The 22,178-nt window shown below is 45.5% G+C and overlaps 1 protein-coding gene across 2 annotated transcripts in view; it reads right to left on the bottom strand.

The window, feature by feature from the left end:
• Nucleotides 1–22,178, bottom strand: part of ARHGEF4 (Rho guanine nucleotide exchange factor 4) — a 221,864-nt gene that overhangs the window by 26,988 nt on the left and 172,698 nt on the right. Inside the window, exon 1 of one of the 2 annotated variants that reach the window (XM_033001626.2) lies at nt 14,004–14,624. The exons of the other annotated variant lie outside the window; for it this stretch is intronic. The gene's annotated coding sequence lies outside the window, so the exon portion shown is untranslated. Of the gene's footprint in view, nt 1–14,003; nt 14,625–22,178 lie in introns of those variants that run through there. 2 annotated transcript variants of the gene reach the window in all.

The raw sequence follows: 22,178 nt of genomic DNA, 5'->3' as shown, positions 1-22,178 counted from the left end.
TGGGTAAGGGATGGCTGTTGCTCAGGAAACAGGCATATGCTAATAAATCTCAGGGAAGAGCAGCATTCAGCGTGCTTTTCAATGTACAAACTGTGACCAGCATATAAAGAACATGGCTCTTTCTGAGATAAAAGACCTTTGCTGTGTGCTTCAATATGCCACCCTGAATCAGTGCTCTGAGTGTGGCACGTGGTAGCTGGGGCACACGCCATGACCATGACCAGAGAGAGACTAAATAGACTTCCTCTGTAGCACTTTGATGATCACACAAGCAGAGCCTTGATGATGTGAGGGCGTCAATACCTTATAGTACCCAGCTGTCAGATCTCAGTATCTTAATGAGAAGACAACAGACCAAGACTGACCCAGCATTAACAGCATGTTAGAGTTGATACACCCAACTCACAAGGGGACAGAGCCGCATGGTTCTTCTCGGAGTCACTGAAAACCATGGGGCTGACTAGTGAATCTTCAGTTGGTATTTTACTCCATCCAGTAATATTAATATCTTCAAATTTCTCTATGCAGCAACAACCGTATTGTGAATATGATTTAGCAAATATAGAAAGTCACAATTGACCGATCACCAGCCTGGCTGAATAGGCACAGGCAAGCAGACAACCCACTACCAGTTCCCATGCACAGAAGTAACTAAAAATATACCAGAAATACAGGCCAGGATTTGACTAATTGACACCAAACACCATGTTTGTAGAGAGGAATGATCAATATGGAATAAAAGCAAGAAATAAAGATTTTTAAAAATACTTTATATATGCTTTGGATCGTCTCAGTTAATTTAGTACAGCAGCACTTGAAACACCTCCAAGATCGCGAGGTCTGCCTGGTCTCCTCCCTGCTCCACTTCAGTCTGTGCAGACACAAACACTGAGAAGCACTTAATGATCCCCATGCTCAATGCCCATTTTTCTCTTAGCCCTCAATCTGTACCAGTCTGTACCTCACACTAATTTTTTCAACTGTATCCAGTCCAATCCCTAGGCTGAGGCAGAAATATCAAATACACCCAGTCTAACAGCCCCTTTCCCAGAGCAAATGCTGAAGGGCAGCTCTGAGCCAGGACTGACATTTCCATGGCACAGAAGCACCTACGGTACCGTGTGTCACTGCAGCAAGCAGAGCTGTTACCAAGGAAAAAAGGGTTAGGACTCTCACTCCCTACCCCAAGGATAAAACACAGCAGCAGATAAAAAGGCTTTCTGCAAAATGTGTTTGAGCATGGCGCGATCAACCACCTATATTGTGAGAGCTGCTTATCTTCCAGAGAAGCGTGTACTAAAGGGAATGCTTACCATTTCCAAGCATGGCAGCTCCTCAGCTCAAAAGGCTCATCTTACCATAAGTTTTGATCTTTGCAATTAAAGCAAGGTTTGAAAAACAACTATTAATTTCCATATGAAACAACATTTATGAGCTGGCTTTGCAATATCAAGAACAACTCAGTACATGTTCTTGAAGAGCCCCAAACCAGCCTCTAGAAGAGAAACGTTAGAAGACAGAGAATGCAAACCCAGACACCCTACCGCTGCTCTAACTACAGCTGGCAGCATGAAAACAAACGTAAAAAAAGGCTATTTTTCTTTGTCTATAACAACATTTAAGTTTGTAAACAGCAGTGCTTGCAACCTATAGGCTGCATTAACACTGATGCTTTGAATCGATTGACTCCAGCTCTAATACTGCACTGGCACTTCTGTGCACGTGCAGCCACAGGCTCACTGCTCGGTCTCACACGGCGGATGCTCAGGAGGGCGCCGGTAAAGCAGTGCTCGTGCAGGTTACTCCGTGTGTCACAGGAAGATGGAGGGGGGAGGACTGCTGCATTACTGCTCCAAGCACTGTCTGTGCACAGGCTGCGAAAGAGGAGACACAGCCAGGGCTATCGCCATAGCTGCCCCCAGGTTAGTCCGTTACAGGTGGGCAAACAGATCCGGCATGCCAAGGCCCACGTCTGTGGGCTTGTTTGCGTTGCAGCTACTTGGTCCCTGTTTGTCTCAGGCTGGACACCTTGACAGAATCGCCTCATATATCCCTGGTCTTGTTCTGACAGGAGCTCCAGGCAATATTAACAGAGACAAAAGATCTCAGCAACTTACTGAAGGAGGGATGAAGATGCCTTTAGGAAATATTTATCTTTGACCTACTTGGTTCTATTTGAATAAAATTTGAATAGATTTCTCTTGATAATGCCAAGTACACTGGATCACATAGAGCTAAAAAATTAACCCAGGAGCGTCGGAAGATACTGGCAACAGGGCAGTTCAGGGAGAACATGGCAATAAAACGGAATTTACTTTTCAGCTTTGTGACCCTAAACCAGACACCTTCCATGAAGAGCACGTGAACCCAAGCCCTTTCTGGTGAACTCAGATGGTTGCTGTGAAGCCTGAGTTCAGCCCTCTGAACTTGTGAGTTACAGACTGAAGCTGAACTGGGTCAGCACATCAAACATTTAAACCCTGCAGCAGTCTTGACCCCAGGGGCAAAGCCCCTCCCTCCCAGCTCCAGCTCCTTCACCTGTCACTTTGCTTCCAGAGCTTCTCTTCTGCTTTCTCTCATGCAAAATACAGAGGAGTTAAAGAAAAATTTTACTTCCACTCTTGCCCCAAAGTAGTGCTTCATCCACACAAATACTTACTTTTTCTGAATGTTGGTAGAAGCAAGCTAGCCTCTCCCTTGAACAGAACCCATAGGATAGTTTTCAAATACTCCTGACAGCTTGCTCTTGCTTCCTCTCAAAACTTTAAGTTTCACTGTTTAATGATGGACAACAGAGATTAAATTTATCTCACAGAGCTTCTGTCATCTGAACAGCAGGCATTTAGTCTGAACAAGTACTCTTGATTGCCTTGACGAGCATCTCCCCTTTGTGGAGAGAGACAGGCACCCCCGGGAAGGGTTCATCATCTCAGGCATCTATCTTAGCATGATGAATTAACCAAGGCCCTGGGGGTCCTGTCTCCCATCACTGCCAGGGAGGAATCTGGGCTAGCTAAAACTTGCTGCCCAGCTGTAGGGTGCCAGAACCACCGACACAACTCCGCAGCCACAGCAAACACTTCATTGCTTCTTGCTGCTCCTCCGTCTACGTGTTTCAGGGCAGCACAAGCCGTCCTTGTGACGGCATTACACCAGACACGTGTCCCCACGCGGGCAGTGGGTCGCACTCACCGCTTCAGAAGCGCTGACCTGCACACCATTGCCCCCAGCCGAGCCATGCCTTCGGCATTTGTTGCTGTTTTGCCTACTGTGGCAGCTGCATATTTTTTCAGCACAGATTTTAGAGTACTGATTAAGGATAGTGGAGGACTCTGAGGCATTTACCAAACACTGCAGATCTCCATTCAAAATATTTTAATTTGACAGTGATTCTGCTTAACAAATCTGAGATGTCAGTCAACCAAGATCTTAATCCAGTTAAGTGTGCTACACTGATATTCTATAGTGCTGCTTTTTTAATCAGTGCCTGTAGTCAAACTCCTCATGTGACATTAGTACAGCTGCCTCCATTTACCAGACATTCAAAATTTGTCATCACATTTATTTGGTAAGAACTATTTTCCACAAAACCATTCTGACTGGCATTAATTACATTATTCCTTTTTATTTATATCATCTGAGTCCTGATTCCCCCTCAGAAGTGGTTTAAACAGATGGGAAGAGGAGGAGGGTCCCCCCGCAGCAGGCAAGGAGAAGCTTTGAAAGCTCCCTTCATCAAGTGCTACAGGAGGAGGGAAGCAAGCCTTGTAGAAAACAGAGGCAGAGCTGTGCTCCTCGTTATTTCGACCTGCGTGTGAAGAGTATAGCATGAAAAAGCATGTCAGGTGCATGCCCATCTGAGCCCAGTTAAAGGTGATTTTTCAAACTCCAGAGTGATGCAAGAAGTTCTCAGGTCCTCATCTAAGATATGGGAGCTGATTATTACAATGCAAAACCAATTAACTGAAATTGCTTTAGACCATTTTACTTTTGATTGAAATAGGCCAGGAAAGCTCTTATAAAACAGTGGGGATAGTTACCTGTAGCTGAGGAAGACACCTACTCATCTAAATCCTGTCAGTGCCCTCAGTAACCCAAGCATCACTCTGTATATCAAGGGAGTCTGCTAATTTTAGGAACTAACATCCTTAATATTTGGCATAAGGAAACAACAGGAGCAAAGCCCTTCTCAAAACTGTTAGTACTCTGCAAAAGGTTGCCTTTGTATCACACTTTATAGTTAAATGTTGCAGCTGCTGGTAGTGCTTACAGTAAGTAAAGCTATAAAATAGCTTCCTATCATACAAGTTTCCAGAGAATACTTATATAAAGTTCTGTCTAGAAGACATTTATTTTCTGGTATAAGTGAAATATATTTTCGCTCTTTCTAAACAAGCAGATACAATGCTGAATGACAGGATGACAAAATGGCAAATGAAATTCTCTGCTGACAAATGTAACACAAGCTGTATCTAACACAAATGACTGATTAAACAAGCTACTCCTCAGGAATGTCTCTGCAGACAGATTTAAGAAAACATCAGCCTGCTCCATCAGGGTCAGAAAGTCTGCATGTCAGGAATGACTCAGAAAGAAAGAGGGAAGAGGAGAACTAGACAAGGCACAAGGAGCAGCACGAATCACAAGTGGGAAGAGTTTCTAGTCCTGTACAAGCCAAACAGACCTTGAAGCTGCAACAGAGAAAGGTGGATGGAGGGTGGCCACGAGAGGAAGGCTCACAAAATGGTTATTCATAATGCAAGGTTGATGGGTGCCCGGGGAAATCACCAGACAAGAAGTTTAGTACAAAAGCAGTACATTTTCCCTGTGGTGTATAACTAAGCTGTGCCACAGGATGCCATGGAGCCAAACACATAGGTGATTTTAAAAGAGATTAAGCAAATGTACGTCCTTCAAGGCTCTTTAAACATGTCACATCTGGATACAGCCCGTCAAGAATCTTAAACATACCCAGGAAGGCACACAAGGGAAAGAGCCAGGCCATACTTTCATCTATTCCGGAGCCCCCAAGTCACAGACAAAAGTGTTACTGGCTGTCCCTACAGAGCTGGTCTTAGGACATTAGGGTAGTAAAAAACACAAAAGAAAATAAATGTTGTCTATTGATATTACCCACAAATACTTCTTGAAAATGGTGAGCCCTGAAAATATTAACTTGACAGGGACAGATATGTTCCCTGAGGTACAGCAACACTCTCATTCCAGAGGACAATTAGCAATTGCCAACACAGTAATTGCAAGGACGTTAGGATGTCCTCTGGTGTAGGGCTGTCACCCTCCTGGCTGGGACTCCCTGGGCAGAGGTGAACTCAGCACTCCCACACAGCTTTGACATAACAGATCCCACGCACTTTATCCTACCCGCACAACACTTGCCAGGCACATGGAAGAAGGTCGGTCCACACACCTGGAGTATCCATTCATCCCTACAGCATGGATGTCCAGCTCCTGGCCTTTTCTTTTTTCTCCCAAGAAAGGGAGGATGAAAGTGTACCCAGGGAAACCTGGCTGTTCAGACACTGCCTGGGAGGCTTTCAGGGAGAGAGAGTCCCTGCGCACAGGTCACAGGAGTGGGTATGTGCAGCATCCTCACTCAAAACGTTCAGAAAGACCTTTACAATTAAGAGCTCAAAGGACCTCAAAACCTCCTTACGCACTCAAAGCCAGAGAACTTAAGTCATTCTAAAGCTCTAAATCAGCTTAAACTCATCTAAGGCCTTAGAGTGTTTTAAACACTTAAAACCCATCTAAAGCCTTAAAGTGGCTTAGGAAGCTTGAAACACTCTGAGGCTTAAAAGTGGTTTAAGTATCTTTAACCTTTGGCTAACCCACTCTCATACCTCTCCCAATAGTGTCACATTCATCACTCTAGGTTAAGGCAGGATCCAAGCACCACAGTCCTGTTTGCCCCAGACAGCCCAGACCTCTGACAGAACCACTCTTTTTAATCCCCTTTCCAGCTATTCTGGGGTGCTCTGGGGAGTGCTGAGCCCCTTTCAGCAGAGATCCCACACCTCGCGGCCGACAGCCCTGACAGCCTGGAAGTCAGCCACACTCTCTTCTCCTATTTTCTTTGGTTTCAGAGACTGGAAGGGAGTGAGGCCTGGGGTTGAACTCTCAGGTTTGAACAAGACTTTGACCTAGGGCTCACACATCTACAAAGTTTCTAGTTCCAGTTTGGCTGTAGATGAAAACAGTGTCAGACTGACTGACTCCACTCTTCACCTTACCAACGGTTTTGAAGTCTACATTTACTACAGAATATGAAGCACTCGTGCTTAATGCAATTTTTACATTTTCTGATGTCTTGATTTTAACTATACATCCTGGGAATGGAAATAGCCCAGGATGTTTCTGTTCGGTTGGTCTCACATTTAAGGGTGATTGCTGTTGCATCTTTTGTACACTACTGCTCCTCAGGCACACAAATTAAACTATTTTCTTTAGAAAATTTTACTTAATGTTACATTAACACATTTTTCTGTCACTGATGCTACAAACTCACCTCATTCCCCTCTTGCTGCTGCATGCAGCATTACCCTTCCTCTGTGCACCAGCGCATCCCCTTGGAACATTTCCCATCCCTCTCCCTCTCTGCAAGAGAGCTCCCAATTCCACTGCCCCTCCCATGACTTAATTGTGAGATTTTTCCTTTCTGTTTCTTTTTTTTTTTTTTTTTGCTTTATTTTTCACCATTATTTCTTTGGATGAGTGAGGATTATATACAAAGCAGTTCAGCTGCAGCTCATCTTGCACATGGATTTATTGAGGATAAATGTTGCATCCTGGCTCTTTGCAGAATAAAAGGAAAAGGAACCATCTATTTCCCAGAGCTCTCCGCCTGCTGATGATTGTTGCTATTCCCTTCCCTCAAAAGATACAGCAAGTTACAGAATTAGTTATCGCTTGAAGGCAAATTAATCTCAATTTGTTTTACAAATAAGGTTAAAGAAAACATTTTAAAGCAGATACAAACTGTGTTGCTAGCAAACCACTCTGAATCATCAAAAGGTCAGCATCTCTTTGGGCAGTAAGCCAGAAACAGAGTGCACAGCTTTCCTTCTCATGCGTGTACATGATTTCATTTTAATGGAACACACTGCAAAGAACACGCTGAAATGATTTTTATTGCTCCTATCTCCTGTGAAAACATCTCCCCTGGATTAACAGCACTGTGCTAACGTCTGTACAACACCGGTAGGCGCTGGCAGACATGCTGGGCCAACAGAGACTGTTTAGCCATTTCCATGACCTGGCTCTCCAAGATGGCCTCCCTGCCCCAAAAGAACCACGCAGTTTAGTATCTGTTTCCTTTCTTCACCTTCTCCTGAGAGAAAAATCCTGCAGATTTTTGGTGATCCCCAAATTATGATTTCCACACCCCTGACCTGGCCACCTTTCTGGTGATCTCCTTCCCAGTGCACACACACTGTTTTAGATCCTTTCTTCACTGAACTAAGAATTGATGTCTGTCCTTTTCTTTGAAAACGGGGCAGAGAAAAATCTGAATATCTACAGAACAAAAGAACAAAAAACCTTGATAATGTCTCACTGTCAGGCAAAGGAGGCTGCCTAGCCTTTGTTTTTTGTTAGTATCTGTAAATATGAGTCATTTCTTTTGTAGTTCTTGCAGAGGGATCTTCAAGCTAGGTACACTCAAAAAAACCCACCAACCAACCAACAACAACAAAAACACCCAAAGCCAAACCAAACCAACCAACAAACAAACAAACAAAAAACAACAAAAAAACCCAAACCACTTTTTTGTATTGCAAGTAGCCTGTGCTAGGTAAAGACGATCGATTCAAGAAGTAGCAGGTTCCTGGTATCTTCTGAGACCCTGTACTATGATGCTTTTGACTATATCCATTTTATTCATTTGTCTCAAGTCCATATCATCTGGATGAAGAGACCTAATGGCCTAAACAAAGCTGAAGTCTCAAACCAGAACCTCATTCCTGTTTCCAAGACCACATTGCAAACAAGCCCTCTAACTACAGGAGACTGAAGCACCTGCTGTTCCTCCTGCAGAACAAGGCTTCTTTGGTCCGAACAGGAAAAGATCAACCTATCTCCTGTTCCTCACAGGTTCTCATTTTAGTCACCTTGACTCCCTGAATGACCATCCCATAGTGGCCACAAGGTTTTCAGTATGGCAGAGTAGTTTTGCAAAAGTGGCTCAATGCAAAGCACATTCTAGCAAACCAGGCAGCAAGAGGATGCTGCACTCCCTGGCTTTCCTCTCTCGGTGTCTGGTGCAAATCTTCTCCCTACACAAATATATATAACAGGTCCTGACTCCTGGGTGCTACAGGTGTGAATTGGGATACTAAAAAATACTAAGTCATGACTCCTTAGCAGCCCATCTTAATCTCCTGCTAGAACTATTTAATTTGGTGAGGTGAGGAAAGCTGTGTTAGGCTGCTGCTGAGACATCTTGGTGCAGCTCTCTAGATTCACGCGTGATGCCTATATACAATGTTTATATTTCCATACAAAGTTTGCCACAACTCTGCAGATACTCAACATGCCAAGCCTGGAGAAGATCATGATTCAAAACAACCGCAAGCAGTCAAATCCAGCTCTGCTATGCTGTTCTGAGCCACATTACCAAAAAGGCTATAGACACTGGGCCTATAAATAACATTCATTTACTGCCCCTGCACAGTGGTCACTACAAACCAGCACAGCTTAGTAGGAGACAACTAATTCCATTCCTGTGTTGATATCTTAAATGGATGCAATGCTGAACAAGCACAACATTTTTAATCGTGGATGCTATGGCGCTTTGCTTCATGTCCTCTGACACCTTGGCTTTTCCCAGCAGCCTGCTCTGGACAGGAGCTGCTGCAGGAAGGAAAGAGGGAGGTGAAGGCAGCCCCTGTTCCCCCCAGCTGGTCAAGGCTCTACTTGCTCTGCCACCAAGGGACAACAGAGATTCAGGTGCCCCGTGTGAAACTGGTGCTCTCTGGAGGGAAAAGCATGCTGGAAGGGACTGCGCTAGGGTCTCCCTCTCTGGAGGGAGGAGGGGAAGACATGGGACCTCGGTACTGCAGCAGGATGGTGAGACCAGAGCCCTGCACCAGGCCTGTGTTCCAGAGGGGCAGATCAGCTGCTCAGATGCTAGCCAGAGCAAACTCCCAAATTTTCCTCTCTGTAGTCCTCCGCACCTGACAGCCTCCTCTGCGGAAAGGTTCAACAACATCCTCTTGGTGCTTGGGGAGACATTTTTCTTTTAGCATTATCAGCATAGCCGAGCTGACTATCGCTCTTACCAACTGCAAGCACAGAAGGCTTGCACGCATGCGACAGGAGGGAGGCTGCTGTGGGCCTTCAGCAGGTCTGTGCTACCCCTGCGAGTCCCATTTCTACCACTGCCAAACACAGAGTGGGTGCACTCGGTGCAGCCACAGTCATGCCAGGAGTAATCCCAGCCAACGAACAGCTACAAAGATTCAAATAAGACATAATTTTATTGCAGAGTTTTCCAGCACATTCTGTAGTTAAGCCCAGTGACATGGCATAAATAACAAGTACTCCCCGTCTTAAAATCTTTCTTGAACCTGCGTAATGGGACGACTTTTTTTTTTTTTCTGTAAATCAAAACACTGAAAGCATTAATTAAAAGTAATTGCTGATGGTATCATCCTAAATGCTTACTGTGTTTCTTATCTGGCCAGCTCATGCCTTAGATTCCAAGAATAAATCACAAAGACAGCAGATACCACATATCACCACAGAAATGAGTTTAGCCTGGGAGAACAAATTAAGAAAAGATACAATCTGAAGCCTAGATCTCCCTTTGGAAATGATGTCTTGGTCTCACTCCTGTTCATAGACGCTCTTTGCCCTTGTGAGGCTCAAAGTAAAGCAGTAGCAGAGCAAAGCTCTTGTCTGTTAAATGTTCTGGTGAACTTGCCCCACGCAGGGGCAACAGAAACTGCCCCACCCCTGCACGCTGCTTTGTCACGCACCTGGAGGACACCAGCACTGCAGGGGCAGCACGGGGAAAAGAGTGGAGGGCACAGCTCTTCTGCATCCCAGGGAGGAGGACTCCAGCAGCCCCAAAAGGGCCCAGCTGCCATGACCTGATCCGCATCAGGAGCGGAGAGCACCGTGGGCACCAAGTACGCAGAGTACTTTGCAGAGGGGCAGTGACTCCCCTTCCCTGGCCGTGCTGCTCCCTCCCTGGGGCTGCAGCCCAAATGCCATGGCAGAGCTTGACATTCAGATGTCTGTAGGGGAGGCAATCACAGCCTTCCTGCAGAGCACCAGGCTCTTGAGTCAAATCAGAGCACTGAGAGCAAAGAAAAAAAGCCAGATTTGTATCCAGAAATACCAGAGGCTTCTCCCTCCCCACCATCCTTCTATCACCATCTATAGCTCCTGCACACAGTTCAGGGATCCTTCACCAGCTTTATTTTTCCTGGGCTTTATCGGCCATCGCAGGTTCTTCAGCCAAGATCCAAGGCAGGCTTGAAAGATCCAAGGCAGGCTTGAATGAGTCACAACTAATATCAGACTGATTAACGCTTGTGTGTCAACTGCAGCTTCCAGCTGAATGGATACAGCTGTACGTGAAGTTGAGGAAGGAGAAAAACACTGGGTTCCCCATAACAAAACTCAACACAGATACTTCAGGATTAGTCAGGTATCAAACACCAAGACAAGCAATAGAAAGAGAAAATTAAAATTCACCTAACATTAAGAAGAAAATGGTTCCCAGGCTGTTAGCAACCCATGTTAACACCTGCAGCAGACAGTCCTATTACACATATCTCCAACGAGTACCCTGTAAACTTGCAATTTGTCTTACTGGAATTTTAAAATGCAAGAACAATTCTACTTTTTTTTGCTCCCAACTATTCTGGTACAAATAATCTGGTGAAATTGCCCTATGCAGAGGTAACGCAAATTCCCCCAGACAGCGAAGGGGATGGCAGTTTCACCAGGGGTTGCATTATTTTTTTCTATAACATACTTTTCTTCCAGGTTATCTCTCACTGTCCTGGACTCCCCACAGCTCTTGAAGAAAGGAGTGCTTTGCTTTATTCCTCTAGCAGCTGGCAGGTCTTCTCACACTGGGGAAGTCTCAGGTCCTTTGTGTCAACACCTGCAGCATTTCCCAGAGAGGAGAGCTGCCTGGCAGAAAGCAATGTGGCAGCTCTGTACCTCAGAGGCATTAACTGCCCAAACTCATGCTATGCAAGACTTATGTTTTCTCTCTAGTATCAGCAGTGAGCCTTTGGGGGCACTGATCAGCTGTTAGCAAGCCACTCCTCCACCTCCCATTACACGCACTGGCTGCTTCTGCACAAGTTTTGACGTGTCAAAGCAGCAAAGACAAATGGCTCTGGCTCCCACAGACACAGCTGCTATAGCTGGGCAAAAGGAGCTCTCTGGAAATAAGGACGTCATGCCAGGTATGGTGGTAGATATGGTAAAAGTGGACCACAGAGAGAAGGGAAGCAGGAGGCTGCAGTGCTGTGGGAGCACTTGCCTGCTCACAGCAGGGCTGTGCCTGCCCTGGGAGCCCACCATCGCCAGGGTTGGTATTCGATCCTTTCCAAACCCAGCAGAGTCCCTCAGCAAGCAGTGGGAGTAGGGAGTCCCCAAACCGAGCAAGCAGGAGCTAGCAAAAGGTGAATTACTTCATCATCACGAGAGCAGCTCCAGCTACCTAATCAATTCTACAGGACACTAAATAAAAAAGCTCCCTGGAAACTTCCCTGAAGCACCTTCCTAGGCAGTGTGTAACAGGAAGCTACAGTCTCCAGTTCAGTGACAAAAGCCACCCAAGGAGCACTTCAGTGACATGACACCAAGCTAAACAAGAGCACGAGTGTCTTCTTAAATCTAGGATCATTCCTGGCTGGCAAACTTTTGTGGGTTCCATGCACTGGGCCAAACGATTGGATTATGGAGTCGACCTACCGGATACTCTCCAGAGCTACACGCAGGCCCTGTGAATAACCACAGTTCTCATCTAACATCAGATACATTTTGCAGTATTTCAAGATACAGAGCAGGCAAGACAGCAGCGACTGACAGTTCCAACACATTTGCAGGGGCTGCAATGATGCTGAGGCCTGTTACTGCTCCCACAGCTGTTGGGAGCAAAACACCCACCCACTAGATGAGAGGTAGGAGCTTCTGAATACTCAAGCACTTTCAGAGCCTGCTCAAACCTTGTGCATGATCTGCCCTCACAAGCAGCTGCCAAAAGCTTTCTGTCACTGGCACATATGAACCCAAAGCCATACTTTGGTCCCTCATCTGTCACTTGAAGATGCTTTCACATCTTTCACTTGTCCTTTCCAATAAACAATCTTTTTTCCACCTTATGTCATGAAGTTCTGATTCCAACTAAGACCACAGGTGAAGTTTAGAGGGGAGAAGACAGATTTGTTTGAAAGCCAGTGTTGTGTGCTGAGGTTTGGTTTTGTTATTTTTTAAACAGTAACTTCAGAAAACAACATATTCCGGATGCTTCCAGTGGCTGTTTATCACAATGTCAAGCTAACAGAGTTAACAGCCTTGTTTGAGATTTTTAATAATGCAAACCTGTTCATTCACATAAGAGATTCCCAGAGAAGAGCAGAGCACTGGGGCCTGCTGCTGCCCCACACCCATCACTGCAGGAGAGTCTCCTCTCACATGGAAAAGGATGTTCCATACTCAGCAAAAAGAAACTCATACTGAGAAAGGAGCTCAGCAAGTACAAATTTCATTTCTTTGTGTGCTGAAGTGATGTGGTTTTGTATAACACTAAGGTATCACACACAATCACATAAATAACTGGTACAGCGTACATCACTCATAATGACAGAGACAACATCACCATCAGGCCTTTCTCAACATCAGATCAGACTCCAGGAGCCATAAACATTCAGGTCTGAAAGGACTGCAGTAACTTCAACCATTAGGGCCAGTAAATGCACTACCCCTGTGAAAGCTGTACTTAAATTGCAGATTACCTAACACACAAAATTAAGGATCCTGCTAAATTTTAAGGTCTTGGATATTTTGCAGTCTCTAACACAAATGCAAGCAGTGTCATTAAGAACAGTGCACTGTGGCTTCCTCTCCAGTCTGTCTTCCTTCAGGAACCAGTCTCCTTCAATGCCATCAAGTAGAGGGTTGCTCCACTGAGGTGCCAATGCCCAAGTCTGGAAGTGCTGTGATGTACTGGGCTGCTGATAAAAACATCATCGAGGTGAACAGGCCTGGAGCGAGCACTCTGCTTTGCTGCCCTTCCCTCCTAATGGGTCTATGAGAGTGCTCCTTGAGTCGCTTCCCCGCTGTGCGTGGCTACTACTGGCCAGTGAGAAACATGTGGCCTGCAAGCAGTGTCCTGTGCAGTGGTTCTGCCAGCCATTTTAATACATGTAGCAGATAAGCACTAAAATATAATAAAGGAAATGGGATAAAAGCCAAGAAAACATTCCTTCCACACTGCTGCAGCATTTATTCAGCCCAAATTCCCAACGCGGTCTATGGATCAATCACTTTGGCTAATTGGGCATTACTCACGCCACCGCACAGCGCAATGTTCACAATGGCAGAGCAGCGGAGGCATTATGGGGTTCAGCTTTTTACAGCAGGTGTTTACATGTAGTAGTAGGTCCTTGTGTAAGGGCTCGTTATGGGATGACTGTCCCTCTGCAGACAAAGCAGCAGCACTTTGGGTTTCTCCAGGGCTGAGAGGTGCTACGTCTAGGCACATCGTCATCATTAGGAATCGAGGCTGATTAGTACCACGGAGAGCAGTCACGATTAAGCAGGTTGGCTCCTTTACCCCTTTCCCTTTCTCTGGTTTAATGGTGATCCAAACCGCAAGGCACAGGTGATGACAGGAGGAGAGTGAGGGGAGCAGGGTGGGGAAGGAGGCAATGATTAAAAAACAAAGGAGGGATACTCTGAGACACACAGTTACCGTAACGGCAGACAAGCAGACCAGAGGCAGACAACGACAAGCTGACCTGCTGATTTGTTGCCCAGTCCTGGAAACCCCCATGCACCACACCACTACCGGCAGTCCTCCTTCAGTGAAATGCCAAAAGAAACATCAGCACCACGTTGACGATGATGAGGAAGAGCAGGATGACAAAGACCACTACCCGCTGGGTCTCCGGGTTCATGTTGCAGCGGAGGAAAGTGTGAAGCGCACTCCATTTGTGCCTGCTTCGGTCAGGGACCTTTGCCATGGCTTCAGCCCCCGGAAAAAAAAAAAAAAAAAACAAAAAACACCACCACAAAAAAACCCAAAACAACAAACAAAAAAACCCACACGCAGCAGGCTTCTTAAGTGACCGCTGTACAGCCCACAGCAGGGGCACAGATGGGGGCAGAGGGCTGTGAACAAAAGCTATTTTGCAGCTCTCAAAAGCAGAAGTCTAAATGGTTCGACACAGCCATAGCTGGTTCCGCACAGCACGTGTGCCAAAACGCCCCCTCCCCACCCCCTTATCTCAGGCGGGCGCTTAGCAGCACATCCGTGGGTTTCCACATCATCTTTGCCGAAGAAACTGTCGCCATCGCTTCAGCCGAAGGAAGACACTGAATTCCTTCTCACAGAGAGCCCAAGCGTGCTGGAGCACTGCAATCCGGGCTGCGATATTGGCTTTCCAGAGAGCGGCTCAGCTATTTGCTGGGCGCCGTCTCCAGGATACATGCAGGCCTTAGCAACGCGGCAAGCGCCAGCCCGACGTGGCGGAGTGCAGGGGAGGCTTTTAAGGAGGGTCAGGAGTGGATTAGGCGGCTGCTTTTTTAAATCCTTCCACCCGCACTAAGAGCGTGCCAGCAATAGAGACAGGTCCTGCCGGAAGGCAAATCCCGCTGCTCCGGGTGGGGCTGGGGGAAGCTGGCCGGGTGACAGTGCAAGGGCACGCACGGCCTCCCGCACACCTGAGTGTGCAACCAGCTGGCAGAGGACGGGGGGGAGATGCAGCCCTCTGGCCTGGGGGTGCAGGAGAAGCGGCTCCTCTTGGCCTCTGCTGTCTGCTTCCCGGCAGGATCCCGGAGCCAGACTGTCTAAAGGACTCGGCTACCTCTGCCAACGCCTGCGTGGGACTGAGGCACTTAAACCCCAAATCTCTGCAACCAGAGAACCTCTAGTCAGCTCTGCAAAGCCCTGAATGTGTTTTTATGAACTTCACACTTTGCTGCTGGACTGTGAAGTTCACTGAGCATCAAGCTGCCCGGGGTACACTCATAGATGCCCCTGCCTAAGCATAGCTCCCACCAACGCCTGATCAGGAACAGGATGAAAAGGCACCCCTCCTTGGAAAAGTCAAGGATGGTTCATGGAGAGCACCCACCAGTAACAAGCTCTTTGACTACAATTGAAGCCCTTTTCTTTCCTCTAGCCAGCAAAGCAGAGCCCATCTTTATACTCAACAGTCATCAGTAATAGCACTCCCCAGAAAAGGAAAAAGACCACCCAGTATTCAAGTCCTTCATTGAGAGAAGGTAATTTCACATCTTCCAGTGAGCATGTGCTCACCCAACACACACTCTTCTGTGAAACTGAGAAATATGAATGGAGCAATCCAGCCCCTGGAGCTAGGGCTAGATGATACAGTAGCTAGTGCATGGAGCTGGGTGCAAAGACAATGACCCTGCACTTTACCCCATAGTTTCAAACATGGGAAAAAAAAAAAAAAGTCTAAAACCCCAACGTGTATATATATACACACATACATTCCTAGGAGCAGGAAACAGAAGTCATGGCTCCCCCCTTAAACATACCAACTGCTAAACACCGCTGGTAGCATCCATCTCTGGGAAGGGCAATGAGGGAGCAGCCGCATGATGTGGGTATGAACAGAATGCACTCAGCTGCTCTCACAATTGAGAGAACGCGTATTTTAAAAGCTGTCTTTTCTCAGGTGTTTGCACATCAATGCCTATAATGTTTCTTGAAGATCTGTGCAGCTCCTGTATGTATTCAGGAAGTCAGCAGGTGAGAGATGTAAAAGGGAAAAGATTTAAGAGTTATGGGTCTGGCTGGGTACTTTTTGTTTTTTCTCAAATCATGTCAACCTCAGCAGGGGTCATACAGAAAGTGCTAAGCAGTCAAACAACTTCCACTGTCTCCTTATCCTTCCACAGTGTTTAAGATATCTGCCACTTTTAGGCATTATAAAATAAAGTCTAGAATTATTTCAGTTTGCTGGTTAAGCTGGTTAGGCAGAACTTCACATATGGAGCAGACTATTGGGATCCACAGGCTGCCCAAGGTCCCAGGTGTTTTTGAGCTTTTTGGCCTGCATTCACTTAATGGCTTTGAAAAACCAAATCTCCCTGCCATATGTGCCACAGCATAATACTTAGATCCCTAAGCTTGCAGACTTCAATTTAATGAAATTTCTTGAAGCCCACAGTTGACTCACATCTTTGCATTGTTCAACTCCTGGGCATTCTGCAAATCTTGTCTGGTTTTGAAGACTTTTCATGAACTGATTGAGTTTGGGCATAAGCCATTGAACAGTATTTGGGAGGGATGTGGATCTTCAGGAGAAGCTAATCATGGTGAATGGGAAGCACATGCTTCTTTGAAATCTGCACAGCAGCTACCATCTTCTCTAGTAGCTTAGTACGCTGAAAAGAAATATATAAATTCCAGTGACCCACCAAGACACACAATGGTGAGTCAAGCTGGCAGAGGTACACTGTTGGTGCCACAGGATACTGAGCAATTTCTAACATCCATGATGATGTAATTCTCCAGTAATGTCCCAAAATCTTTGCCACTCATGAACATGCTCGAGCATTTGAAGGTGAAAGCACAGAAAATTTGACCAAATATCTATAAAGACATCTTAAAGGGGAAGGTAGCTTACCTCTTGGACATTGCTTTGAGACCATCTGGAAGGAGAAGTTGGGTGGAAACCGATACCAAGATGAAAATGCAGAAAGAGATGCAAAGCTGTAATGGAGGGCACATTTTCACCTAATTTTGCTGGCGCTGTCTCTTAAGAAACTTCCTAAGCCACAGCTATGTTCCTTCGCTTTTCTAATGTACAGACCTAAATGCCCTCCTGCACTACATTGCCTGGGCACATATGTTTACCTGGTGTATACCTTGGAGCATTACACAATTACCAATGAGTTGCAGCCACCCTTCTGACCCCAGAGTGAATAAGCAAGCATAAGTAGAAACGGGTCTCAACAAGGACAAAAATCTGCAGAGTGACTCTAGCTGTGACCTGGCTTTTGTTTTCACACAGCAGAGTGAATCCCCCCACACAGTCCTTTAAAGAGTCTGTTCATGGGGGTGTTACTTCCATGGTAACTCAAAGTGGTTTGGGGGGTGTGTGTCTCCAGCTTCTGCCACACGCTGCTAAACACCATGTGGCATTTTTTTATGACAGAAATAAAGCTTCATTCTTATCCCTCACTGGCTTCTGTGGTAGGTGGCATCAGCAAGAGATGAAATAGCTGAAGGTTTTACCTCGTGGCTTGCAGTAGAGTGGGACTTGGTTTGTATAACTGTCACTGAGGGAGCATATTTCAAATAAGTGTTGCACAATCTTCATTGCAATCTAATTTGCAATTGTAATAATTTACTTCCAATCCTTCCTCTAAGAGCCATTCTCAGCCAGGACTGCAGCAAGGGAATAATGCTGCCACTCAAATGGCGGGAGCAGTGAGCACAGAGCTGCCTCAAAGGCCTGATCGCACACAAAGTCATCCTGCAGCCACAGAAGTTGGTCAGTGATCGAGCCTTCAGAGAGCAAATTATTCAAGAATCCCCAATCTAATATTAGATAAAGCAGAAACAGAAAGACACTCCTTTACTTTTCATCAAAATGATACTAATTATTGTCTAGCCTGTACTTGTCACCTTGCTTGTATGAACAACAAAAGGGGGCCTGAGCTTGTGAGGGCTGTTTTAGGAGGCCAGAAGCGCACTTGTCTGCCAAGTGAAAAGAGCATATTAATATTGTAGCAGCTGAACTAGGAAATGAAAGACACATGTACATAAATGGGAAAAATTAATAACTGTAATAAGCAGCACAGGTGCTGCAGTACAACAAGCAAATAACTGAGGAGACAAGCAGTGAAGTTCTACCCAGTGCACTGGGAAAGCCAAAGGCGTGTGCCCTAGCGAGGCCCCCAGGGCAGCTGTGCAGAGGGGACCAGCCCCACCACCAGCACCCTTGCCCTCTCTTGCGAGACAGCAGAGTAGGAAAGCAAGGCTCTGAGTTGTAAGCTAGATACCATGCTAAAGCACATTTCCAGGACTTCCTGGAAGCACAAACAGGGATGTACGTGCTACAAGTACAAGACACACAATGCAATTCAACTCCTCTTAAAGTCAAGGATGCATTAGTATGGCAGGCACAAATAAACTGTGCTCTAAAAATCACTAGAGGAAAAAAAGAACACTCTGAGTCATTTATCAACACCCTCTCTCCAAGGAGGTGAAAAATGTGTCAAAATATTAACAAGTAACAAGGACAGGAGAAGTGGTGCTGGAACTGAGCCTGGATTGGGCCCATCTGACACTCAGACACATGCTTTTTGCCCCAGATGCACTGCCTCACTCTGTGCAGGGCACAGACCACAGACAAACCAGGCAGGCACCTCCTGGTGTGTTTGCCTGCTCTGCACAGCACAGCTTTGCATACCACACAAACATAGTGCACAGTATGCAAATACCAACTTCTCTACAAGTATTCCTAAAATGTTCCTAAGTAGAGTATGTTCCGAGGTAGCGTTACTCTCTCTTTTTACACCAGTGAAGCCACAGACACAAACAAGAACTTCCCGGTCCCTCTAGTTGGCACCACTGGCTGTTTGAACGCTGCGTATGCAGAGCTACACAGGGAGAGAACATGTTCAGTGCACACAGAAACCTTCCACAGTTCAGTAACCAAAGTAACAAATTTCACCTGGATCAATATGACTGGGTTTTTTCCCCTTTAACCTTTCTTTGACATAGAAATCGCTAAATTATTACTGCCCTTTTCATAACACAGAGCTGTTGAAGAGCTTCCCGGGGAAGAAGCTCTTCTATTAATTTTTTTTTTTTTTAATTGGGTGATATAAATGATTCCACCTAATAACAACGGGGTGATCCAACCATTTCAAATGCATCTTTCAAGAAAGAATCCAGGTTCTGAGTGGACATTCAGTGGACAAATTTCTACTCAGTTCAGCAACTGAAAACAGGGACTGAGAATGAAATTGTGAAAGGGGCAGGCATTGCTACCCGCAAATCAATCCATGAAAATCAAGTTTCCTTAACTCCCAAATACCCCACTATCACACTTTGCCCAGCATCCAAACTAAGCAACTGTCAACCCTGTTGTGTATTGAATTAACCCTCAGTGACAACTGCAGCTAACACCTCCCAAAAGGATGTCATTCACTATTGAGCCGTGGCCAGAAAACATCAGAACAAGTAGTTTCTTAAACTGCATATGATCATGTATTTCTAAAATGGAAAACAGTCTGTCAAAGGCCCACAATTTGCTCTGAATTTTACAGTGTGTAACACCGTGTTACTAGAACACAGTTACTCCCACTGCGTGTTTCTCTAGCTAGTACTGCACGGTTTAAGCCCACACAGCTTCTACAGCCAGTACTTCCCTGGACAGTTTACTCGCATGATTCTGCCAAAACGTTACAAGCTGTTCTCTTGCTTGAGTACTAAGATTCATGAGATAATTATCAATGGAAAGAAAATTACCCTGACAGTTTCTGTGTGGCGTGCATAAATTACAGCACAGCCACACTGGTGCACTGCAAGAAAACCACCCATTTAGATGGGCCACCCCTGACAACAATTAAAAAAGACAGAATCTGCTTAGCACCAATCTTTTGCATTCAGACTCTACTAAAGCTAGAAAGTCTTCCAAGTTCTCCTAAAGCAAGTTTTATTTTCAAAAACAGCAACAATAACTCTTAACACATTGGAAGCATCTGGGAATTTTGTCATGGCCTAGAGTGTCAGAGGAGCCACGTTGCTGCTGTGAGCCACGTACTGAGACAACACATCCCACGCACTTCTGCGAGCAGAGGCAAGGGAGCTTCCAGCATCACACACAGAAGAAGATGACACATTTCCAGGATGGGTTGGGCTAGTGCTGGGCATGCATTTGGGTTTGACTGAAGGTGGCAAATTCTCTCGCAGTACTGAATGGCAGATGACAAGCAAGGAATACAGACAGGAATGGCCTGGGAAACAAAACAAAGCATGTTATGATAGATGTGGTGAAGCAAGGAACAAGCAGAGACAAACAAAGACAAGCTGGCACAGTCCATGTGTTAGCCTAGGAAAATGGGATCTTTTCAATACAAGATTGGACACAAAGGATGCTGTACTAATTATGCTCTGAAATAAAGACAAGCTGAATGGGATATACAGTAAGACGGACTGATAGGAAAGGAATTGATGCATCTTAGAGACATGGCAAGATTAACAGCTTGAACGCAATAGCTAGAAAGGGGTCAGACTAGAAGATGACGCTCTTGTTACAGAGCTGAGAAACAGACAGGGTGGCCATGATATCCTTAGTGACCAAGGGAGGAGGTGTTCAGGTGGTACTAAAAATTATTTTAATGCTCTTTTTTTTTATTATTATTTTTTGCTATCCTGTTTTTTGAGCTGAAAATTTGACAGCCATGGATGACACAAAGAGGGGGGAATGGTCTTCATTTGGGCTCCACATGGTCTGGAACAGAGAAATAAGGGAGAAACAGAGGCAGATAAATACTCTGACAGAAGTCAGGGAAAGGAGAGAGGGAACAGGCACAGGTAGAGTTGTGGGACCTGAAGCAGGTGAGGTCAGAGGAAGCTGCAATGAAGCCCGCGAAAATAGATAAAGTGGATGAGAAGGGGATGAATAACAGGGCAGGGTGAGTGACAGGATGAATGTGGTGACTAACACGGGGTAGAGGAAGATGCATAATGTACAGAGCTGAAAAAACACTAAAAGATAATCCTTATAAAAGCTTTTCAGAGAGTTGGTTGGAGAGGTGGGGGGAACAAGGGCAAACTATATTTTAGTTGTTTCTAGACCATAAGGACTCCTTTCTTTCTGACTACACAGGAGTCTTCAAGAAAGCTGTGGTTTGGGGCTATCTGGCATATTCTGTTGAGCCCACACATTATAAAATGAGTACAGGGTATCTTTAGCTGTCATCTTTAAAAAAAATTAGTTTGGCTGCAGAGCAGTGTTATGACATTTCTCTGACTGCTCAGCCTCCTCACCTCTTACAGAATATACCAGTCTTGTGGATGTAGAAAACAGGAAAACTGCTTACAAGTAACAGCTCTGTAAAGTTCTTCCAAGCTGGCATGTAATAATGTTAATTTAAGAACCCTCCTTTATTGTCTTCTGATGCAATTAAAGGAGCCATAGGAGGGCTGGGGAGAACAACAAGCTTCATGGAATATGAAAATAAGAAAAGCTATGAGAGGCTAAAAGACATATATAATCTGTGCATAAGAAACAGGCTACACATTTTTATGTCCTACACAACAGAAAAGCAGGGCAGAAATTTGACATGGTCAAACAGCCTTCTGAGGCCACCTTTTCCTGATACTTCTGTTTTAGCCAGCAGGCTGGGAAAAAAAGGCAGCAGAACAACACACCCTGAAGAATGAGTCTTGATGGTCTGTTCTTCGAAAGCCTGCCCCATTAACCAAGAAATTAGTAACAACCTAAGATACAGCTCAGAAGCAAACTTGGTAAGTGGCTGTCAAGATGATCAACAAAGCAAGGATGGGAAATTGATAGCCACAATAGTAAATGAACAAGGTGCCCCTCCGCTCTAAGCAAGGCATCCATCAGGGACAGTGGAATGTGAAAAAACAGGACATTCAGTCCATATTAGATACCTCAAGCAGCCTGCTTTCTTTCCACAAAAGCCACTAGCAAGTCTTCATGTCAATGAGAAGTTAGTGGAATAGTTAGAATCAGGATCCTCTCTAAAGTTTATAGATAAAAAGAGCTAGAAGTAGGATTGAAAAAAATAAACCCCATCAACACCTTTCTAGGCCACTGTTCCCTACAACTGCACCTGCCCCTCAACCCAGCATTTCAAGAAAGAAGCAGAACTTGATGTTCAACTGCTGTAAAGCAGCACAGCTCTGCTCCTGCCCTCTGAGGCCCTGATCACACTCCATGCAAATCTGCCTGGCA

The sequence above is a fragment of the Tyto alba genome, unplaced genomic scaffold (assembly GCF_018691265.1).
Source record: "Tyto alba isolate M040663 unplaced genomic scaffold, T.alba_DEE_v4.0 Super-Scaffold_10, whole genome shotgun sequence".
Classification (NCBI taxonomy): domain Eukaryota; kingdom Metazoa; phylum Chordata; class Aves; order Strigiformes; family Tytonidae; genus Tyto; species Tyto alba.
The sequence above is the reverse complement of the archived record's forward strand: the minus strand, read 5'-3'. Positions and strand labels throughout refer to the sequence as shown.